Below are 9,409 nucleotides of genomic sequence, written 5' to 3'. Positions count from 1 at the left end.
GTCATATAAATATTTTGGAAGATTAAAAATAACAGGTCTTAAAAGTTTCATAACCATCCAAATGTTTTGATATGTTTATAGTTAGAAGTTTAGTTTTAATTTATCATCTTACTGGCAAAAATAAAAAAGATTCTTATTCAAGATTGAATAACCAGCTCGATTCAAACTTAGGTCACAAATTACATAAGAATTGTAAATTAATGAAAAATCTTATTTTGGTAGAAATTCAAATGACTATGCATAGATTTTGAAAGCCTCCAATGCTGCGTGGTATACTAATTTCTTGTTGGCATAAAGTGGAAAACATTCAGTGTCCCATTTAAAGGGTTTAAACATTGGGGGATTGCCTGGACCAAGAAATGATTTTGCACGGTCGACAATATTTGCTAGAGAAAAATAAGTACCAATGCCTGTACATGTTTGAGTTGTATTTGGCACCGCTCGATGTACAACACTTTCCAACTTCCCATTGGTCATTACCTGTATTTACACAAGTAGACATTTAAACTTATATAGAGTTGAATAAGTAGAGACACATGTCTACGTGGCAAAATACACGTAGGATGCCACATAGGATGTAACTTGTCACGTAGGACGCAAGTAGGATGTGTGTCTTTACTTGGTCAACTCTATACAAGTTTAAGTGTACATGTGCACACCCAAAATTAAAGGAAATAAATGTCAGATAGGCCAACTTAAAGGGCATGATTATGTACTATATCAATTTTATATGTACATTTAGTTTAAGAATATAGATTCAAAACCAGTTTTAGAATTAATTTAAACTTGGAAACTAATTCAAATTAACAAGGACACATAAAATGAAACAAAATTGGCTAAATAAAGCCATAAAACATAAATAAGCTCTTTAACTTGTCATTAACTGATATTTATGCCCACCTATTTTGGATTTGGATAAGTAGACACTTAAACTTGTATAAAGTTAACAAATATACACACACATTCCTATGTGGCACAATACAAGTAGGACATGTGTATCTATTGTTTAGATGTCACATGATATGTCACGTTTATGTATTATATCATAAAATAAAAGGCATAATACGTAAACATAACTTTAAACTTGGCTTCAGCTGACAACTGTTACCTTTAACTTTAGGTGTTCACAAGTAGATACTTAAACATGTATACAATTGAACAAATAAACTCATTCGTCCTACATGGCATCATATATGACAACTTTGTGTTCTACATGGCGTCCTACGTGTATTATGTCATGTAGGACACGTCTAATTTGTCTACTTGTTTGATTTTTTATACAAGTTTTAGAGTATATTTGTGCACACTGCACACCAAAAGTTGGAGGGCATACATGTCGGCTGAAGTAAAATTATAGGACACGTCTATGTATCATTCATAAATGGAAGTTAAATGAAATATTACAATTATTGGGAGACCGAAATTGACAACAAATGCATGAGGTAGAGGTTCCACACCAATACATTCCTCATTCTTCAGTATTTGATGGCCATATACTTGCTGTTAGTAAATGGTTATGAGATTAGGATCATAATGTCCATCCATTCCTAAGGTTGAACTTGGATTTGGGCATACTAGAAAGTGATGGACAATCATTTTCTGCTTATGTTCTTTGCCAAAGTACCCTACCTCCAAGCCTAGTCCTTTGCTTACCAAATCAAAGATGATCATGCTCAACTTGCTTACTTCAGATGAATATGCACCAATAACCTCCTTGAAAGTTCATTTTCATGTTTAATTTTCCCATGAAAATATAAGGTGTTTTGTTAGCAATTTAAAAATATGCATGACTAGTACATGTGTAAGTTATGAGGAAAATTATGCATAAATTTTATACAGAATAGAAAGTGGAATAAATAATACAAGAATAAGTAACCCCTTTGTGGTCAATCTTGTTACCTCTTTAGTTGCCACCCCCTACTCTCTCATTCTTGATTACTACTACAAGAAAGTTGTCCTTATATACATAGGGGCTTATGCACTCCACGACTTTCTTTTGTTATGAGGTCTCGAAGACTAGATTTAGATTTCAATCCTAGTCAGCGAGCTTAATAGCACTTCTCAGATCAAATTACGCCTTTCCAGCTGAGCTGGGCACCATGACCCTCCTAGTCATAACTAACTCTTGTAGAAAATAGTACATTGATTCTCTCATAACTAATGCATGTATTTATAACAGCTACATTGTTCTAATCAGCTACCAAACTACTCCTTAACCCATCTAAGTTGCCATAATTACTAAGAAATTAATAATAGTACATAGAAGGAAAAAAGTGAAAAAATAGGTACCTATATTTTGGAGGGTTACTAGGCAATGTTTTTTTATCTTGTCGATCAAATATTACAGTTGTGTTCCAAGACTTTCTTCCAGTTTTTATGCTCCTTTGAATTATGATGCTTGGGATTGCTTGTATAGAGTGTTTCCGCTGCATTCACATAGTTTTCTCTTTCTTCCACTGGAAAATTGAAAAATTCTTCGTACACTTCCATTGCCTTGTTCATTAAATCTTTCGGTACCCCGTGATTAGTTACCGTTTCATCATTATATCGTATTTCAATTTGAGTTAATCTTGTTTAACATAAATTTCGTTTAACTTGGCTTCAGCTGACCTCCAGCTTTGAGTGCACAAGTGGGCACTCAAACTTACACAAAATTGAACAAGTATACACATGCGTCCTACATGGTTATTAGCGTCCTATGTGCGAATTTGCATCCTAGCTATACATCATGGTGCCCTACGTGTAATCTGTCACATTTATAGAATGCATGTGTCTACTTGTAAATTTTATACAAGTATAAGTGTCTACGTGTGCACACTCAAAGTTGGAGGGCATAGATGTCTGAGGCCAAGTTAAATGACACATTTATGCATTATGCCAAAATATTACTACTAGTATTTGCATGAATATTCTTGAACCTGAAAAAAGCCATATTCTTCAAAAGCTTTCACAGGTTGTTGAGCGACAACAGTTCGTTCTTCACTCAAATCAATGATAGGAATTTCCTTGACAATTGGAACTGAAGCTAGTGGCCTTTCATGCATTGGTAGAACATAAGTTGGAGGAAGTGCTTCTGCTTTACTAGAGATGATGTTTGCCATATTCTTCTTAATTCTGTGAATGAATCTAACCAAAATAAAAAGAAGTGAAATTGAGTAATTAGACATAAAAAAAGAAATTTATATAGAATAATGTGTGTACCTAGGAAACAAACTTCAAGTTGTTAGTACTCCCAATCCTTTTTTGTTTGTTTTCCTACATGAGATGAAGGACTATTTATAAGGAAAAGAATTGCACATAACATCCTCTAAGTATTTGAAAAGTTGCCTTAACATACCCAATGTTTCATAAATGATATGGAGTGATTGGTAATACAATTATTAGAAAATCAAATACTAGTCTATGGACCAAGAGATTTATCGTTGGTATCTATCCCAACCTAACTATGTTGGTGTTTTGCCATAGGAATGAAGAAAATTTGGTGACTTTTAGGGATAGCAATGGAGCATAACGAATACGAGACAAGGTAGGGCTAGCTCTTAACAGGTAGGGAAGGGCAAGCTGTAATGATCCTGAAGGTCATTTTTGGAATTTTCTAGAATTTTGGCCTTTTCCCCCTCCTAATAGTTCCCCCGAGTCATATTTGATCAATATATGAGGTTAGATTTAAAACCACATCGAAAAATTGAGATTTTTGGAAGTCTTAGAGTTTTTGAAGCTTTTAAGTTGAAACAGCTAATTTTAGTTAACAATCGGAGTTTTGGGTCTCGAAATGGAATTCAGTCAGCTCCGAAACTTGACTTTGGGGTTAGTAGGACTATTGACTCAGGTCCTAGGTATTTAGATGAGTTTTGGAAGAGTTTGTGTTTTCAAAGTTGAAAATATAAGATAGTTGACGAAAGTGCACATCCAGTGATAGCAAGCACGGAATGTAATTCCAACAACTTCGTTAGCACTCGAATGTGATTTTTGATGTCGATGCACCGTGGGTTTGGGTCCAAAGGATTTTTGTTAGATTTATAGTCATTAAATGAGATGCTAGAAAAGTTAAAGCTAAAGTTTGACTTTAGTCAACGGTTGATGTTAGAAAGATCATTGTCCAGTTTTGATAATTTCCCTAGGTCTGAATGGTGATATTTGGTCTAGTTGAAGGTCTAGTTTAGTTCTTGATACTTTTGGATGAGTTTCATGTCATTTTAAAAAAACAAAATTGGAGATTTTATGTTAAAATTAAATATGGTTAACATCGGGTTAAGATGACCTTGTTTGGGTGTTGTGATGTTTCCATTGAGTTTGAATTATCATTTCTAAGCTAGTAGCATATTTGATTTGTATTCGAGAGGTTCTGGATGAGTTTTGGGTGAGTTTTAAAGCATTTTGAGTGCTTTGGTGTTGTTTAAGCTATTTATGTCAAATAAAAGATTTGTTATTAGTTTAAAGATCGAAAAATTATTTCAAAACTTCTAAAAGTTGGAGCATGAATTATAGGACTGATCTGCAAAGTTCTGTGTATTTTTGCTAAGGTGAGATTGGACTTTTATTGCGAAATATAAGATAATTATTTACCGACAAGAAATGATATTTACTGGGCAAACGAGCATGAAATGAGTTTCTATCATTATTTAAGACATTTAGAAAAAATAATTAGGTCATTTTGCTATCGTATGAGGAAGTTACAACTTTTCTAGTGAAAAAATTTAAGTTGCTGTTTTTTTGTGTAAATATTGTGGTTTAGGTATTTAAAATTTCAGACTATATTTTGTTTGGTATTTTGAGCATATTGGGAGTTCTAGAGCTCTCAATGGAGTGATTCTTGAAGGATTCCTCTCGATTTAATATTTCAGTTAGTATCAGATCCTCATTATGGCATTATCTCATGATTTCTTCATCTGGTTTTATTTTCTTGTCAGTGAATTTCTTTGTAAGATTGGAGTTTTATTGATTTAGACTATGTTTTTGCTGAAGCTGTATATTTAGTATCATTATGTTATCGGTAAGCAGATTTTGGCACAAACTAGTTAATTTATCAATTATTTCAACATATTAACGGTATATAATCTTGAGAATTTGGGGTTTGCCCGAAAAAATTAAATTTCGATAAATATAGGATTTCAAGGTTTGATTTTAACTCCCTTTTTTATGAAACTTCATATTTGAACTTCCCTAAGCATGGGTAAGATATTTTTCAATAAATATTTTAGATTTGATTCAGGGTCTCAAACCCGATTGTTGGGGTTTTTCTCATATACTTTGATCTTGTGTTTTGGACTTTTTGGGATGATTTCAAACACATTTTTTTATGCAATTTCACTTGTGAATTCCCAAATCTTTGGGTATCATTTTTTTACATAAAAATTTATGTTTACCGTTAGTCCTCAAGATTTAATTTTTGGATTGTTTCAAACCTAATTTTCAAAATCAGTATTATGAGTGTTGTTGTTCATGAATATTAGTTGGTGTGGATTTTGTGAGTCGACATGAAGGGACGGCTAAAGCCCTGAGTTGATTTCACACTCTTCTAAGGAAAGTGGACCCCTTTGTCACTTCGTTAATTGTATTGAACCTTGTATGTTTTGTTGTGTGATTGAGAGTAATGGAAATTGATGAAGAGTTTCATAATTCTTGTTCATTGTTAAATGTTGATTGAATTCTAGTCATGATATTGTGAGGTAAAAAAAAATTAGTTGATATATAAGATAATTTATAGTGTGCGGTTTGAAAGGTTATATTGTCTCACTTTTGATGGTGCGTTAAGATTGTGTGAGTGTGGATTGGGTATTTATATGGAATTTATCATCTTCTCATTATTCAAGTGTACATGCTTATTTGCATTGTCTCTGAAACACTATAATGAGATTTGGATTGATATTTATGCTGAAGAAAAATGGTTCAAACAACAATTGATACTTATTGCGAAGGAAAATGGTTCCGACGAAAGTGTTACGGTGAAGGGAAATGGTTGTAACGAATGAGTTATGCCGAAGGAAAATGGTTTTGGTGAATGCATGAACCTTGTGAGTCCCCCATGATTCTTGGCCTGATATTCAACGAGTGTATATCTTTAAGACATACATGCATTACTCTTTATGACATTACACTACATTACATTGCACTTCATCCTTCTTCCTTGATATTCATGTGTGGATTGTTATCATGATCTTGTGGTTACTTGAATATGAAAGACCGTCATGATATTATGGAACTGTTAAGGTGCGAGTTGTGATGTCTTATATGTGCTATGTTATTCTATGAAATGTGAATTGTTAGATTGAGTTGGTTTGACTTCTATACATGTTGTAGTATATGGAGGTTTGGATGTTGTGTTGGAGTAATTGTGTTCAATATTGCTTTACATAGGGTTAGTTAGGGATGTTTGCTGAGTACCGTTGTTGTTTGGTATTCACTCCCTTTCTTTGTACAGTTGTGTAGGTTACGATGATTGTCTTGATTGTTCACTCTCGTCTTCGTCTAAGGCTTGCTTTTGAAATTTGTGAGGTAGTTGCTTGTCTTCGTGGCAGACATCACTTACTCTCTTATTATGTCCTTGTTCTATTCTAGAGAGGAAAACATCCGTACTTGAATTTATTTTGAATTTATTATAATACTTAGAAGCTTGTACCCGTAACATCAAATTCTGGAGATATTCAGTTATAATATGATTCTGCATGTTTATGTTTTGATTAGATCTAAAATTTCGTTCTTACTACCACACTTACCTTATTGAGGTTTTTTTAGGCTAACCTATATTGATGGGATAAGACAAGTATCATCATACCCGATTTTTGGATAGTGAAGCAAACCCTTAACCGAGCAAGGCAAGACAGGGCAGGACATAATAAGAATAATTTTAATAAATATTTATACTATAGCGCAAGTGGTGGGTATTTAAAAAGACCATAACGTGATGGACAATTTAGAAGCCTCAATTCCATTTGCATGATTTAATACATATTCTAACATGACTCAAATAGTAAAAGCTACATATAAATTAATCTTTTAAACAATTTAGTTTCCTAACGGTTAATAAAACAAATAGTCGAATTTTTGTTGTTAGAACTTAGAAGTTAGATGTAATGGGTTTTACAGAATTGTACTTTTCAGATGGTTATGTTTTCCTATTTTTCTCAAAGATAGGAAATATATTAAATTTCAAATATTATTATTATTTTATTACTATCTAAGAAATAACAATAAGCAGCATCCTTAATGTCAACATGTGTGTTTGCCGACATTCAGAATATTTTCAAAAATTTACTCAAACTTTTAAGAGTTATGTACACTCAGTCATTTGTAACGACCTATTCTCGTCGTTATAGAATAGCCAATGAGAAAAGTTTTGGGTCGAAAAACCTTTTCGTAGTAACTTGGAATTTTCCAACCTAGTCAAGATTTGGATGAAATCGGAGTCAGTATGGACTAGGAAAAACTGGTAACAATCAGGTGATTTAATTATGATTTTGATCACAAGAGTAGATAGCTAAAACATTATGGAACCCATACGACTTTACGGAATTGAATTCGGGTGAGTAAAACTCCCGAAACTGATCTTCGCGTGAACGGGTAGTTTCTGAGTGTCGTTTGTTGAAGGTGTGTTGCGAAATGGGGGTATTGGAATTATTAAATTAGCTTACTATTCCGTGCAAGCCACTACGATGGGAATTTATGCCACCAGGACAGGGCCGCAGTAGCGGGGTTGTACCGTTGTGGAGGGACAGTCGCGATTTAAGTCAGAAATAAACCCTAAAACGTCTTTATTCTGCATTTTTCATTCTTTAGAGTAAGGAGATAAACCCCAGGCGATTCTTGACAGTTTTCTACCAATCTTAAGGCTAAAGGTAAGGTTTTAACTCCCCGAATCCATTATTCGATACATAGATCGTAATCTAATGGGTAATTATCGATGGGGGAGGGTTTTGATCTGAGAATTATGGTGGAAAAAGCCCTAATTTGTATATTGGGATCATGGGTTTGATTTAGGGTTGATAGAATTGTTGGTAATTCGGGTAATTAGCTATTGTTTATTGATTTCCATGTCATTATGATTGTTTGTAGAGTAAGAACAAGCGGAACAAATCCAGAAAGGAAAAAATCAAGTTTCTTAGGATATTCAAGTTTGTTTCGAGGTAGGTGATGGTTGTGATTTTATGTTGTGTGATATATGTTTGTTCTTGGTTGATTGTAATACATGTATGTATGTGAATGTTGCATTATTGATAACACTAATTGTTAATGAGGATAAATGAATGATGAATGCCATGAATCATGACTTGATTGTATGATTATAAGAATGTACTTTGTGATTGTGATTGTGGCTTATTGAATGGATCAGGTGTTGCATTCCGACACACTAACTTGGATCGGTTGCCACGTTCCGACATAAATATAAGATTAGTTGCCACGTTCCGACATAAATATTGGATCGAATACCACGTACCGGTATGCTAACAGTTTGGGTTTAGGTTCCATGAGAGGACCATTGACATGACATAACTGTGTAATTGAGAATTATGAACTTGATCGTTGTTCATAAATGATATTGATATTGTATATGTTCAGTGTATGCATGTTATTATTATGTTAATATGGATTGTGTATGTTGCATTTAGTGGGTTAGCTGTGTGATCCTACCAGTACACTGTGGTTGTGTAGTGATATTGTACTTGCTCTTTCTTTGTTGAGTACAGGGCATCTTCAGGCGGCTATTGACAGACTCGCTTAGAAGATCAGTGACCATTTTCAAACACATGGGTGAGCTAGTTCTTCCGAGCTGCCATGAGTTCTCTTTCATTTAAAGTCCTCATTTTCAGACTTGGACTTCCTAGTTAGTTATTCCTATGTTAGTTTGGGGTTGTACTCCTTCTTGTTTAGACTTATGGATCTCGTTAGAGTTTTGGTACATTGACTTTCAGGTTCTATGTATTTAATCCGCATTTGTTTTGGGTTGTTAGACTTTTGTTGGAGTTTATTGGAACTCCTTATTTCTTTCCTTAGCATTTAAACTTTCTTCCGTAACTCCAAATGCTATAGTATTTTGATTAAGTTGGTTAGCTAGATAGTATGAATGGTTCTCCCACCGGAGGGTTAGTGTGGGTTCCAATTACGATGGTCTGGGTTGTGACAAAGTTGGTATCAGAGCCTAGGTTCGTTGGTCTCGATGTACCAAAATGAGTCTAGTAGAGTCTTGCAGAACGGTACAGAGACGTCTGTACTTTTCTTAGAGAGGATATAAGACTTTATGAAATCTCTTTGTTTTTTCTTGTCTCCTTTCGTGTTATAACTTAATTCAAATTGGTATCTGGTGATTCGAATTGGTATCTAATATCCTTCACTCTTCTGTCCGCAGATGGTTAACACTAGGTTCAACGACGTCAGGTTCGTAGCTCCCGTCAATGCTCCAGTTGAGGAATCT

The 9,409-nt window shown here is 34.1% G+C and overlaps 1 pseudogene; it reads right to left on the bottom strand.

Moving 5' to 3' along the window:
• Window positions 1-234: 234 nt before the first annotated feature.
• LOC125866328 (hyoscyamine 6-dioxygenase-like) lies at window positions 235-3,101 on the bottom strand (annotated as a pseudogene).
• Window positions 3,102-9,409: the final 6,308 nt, after the last annotated feature.

Source organism: Solanum stenotomum, chromosome 5, assembly GCF_019186545.1.
Source record: "Solanum stenotomum isolate F172 chromosome 5, ASM1918654v1, whole genome shotgun sequence".
Classification (NCBI taxonomy): Eukaryota; Viridiplantae; Streptophyta; class Magnoliopsida; order Solanales; family Solanaceae; genus Solanum; species Solanum stenotomum.
The sequence above is the reverse complement of the archived record's forward strand: the minus strand, read 5'-3'. Positions and strand labels throughout refer to the sequence as shown.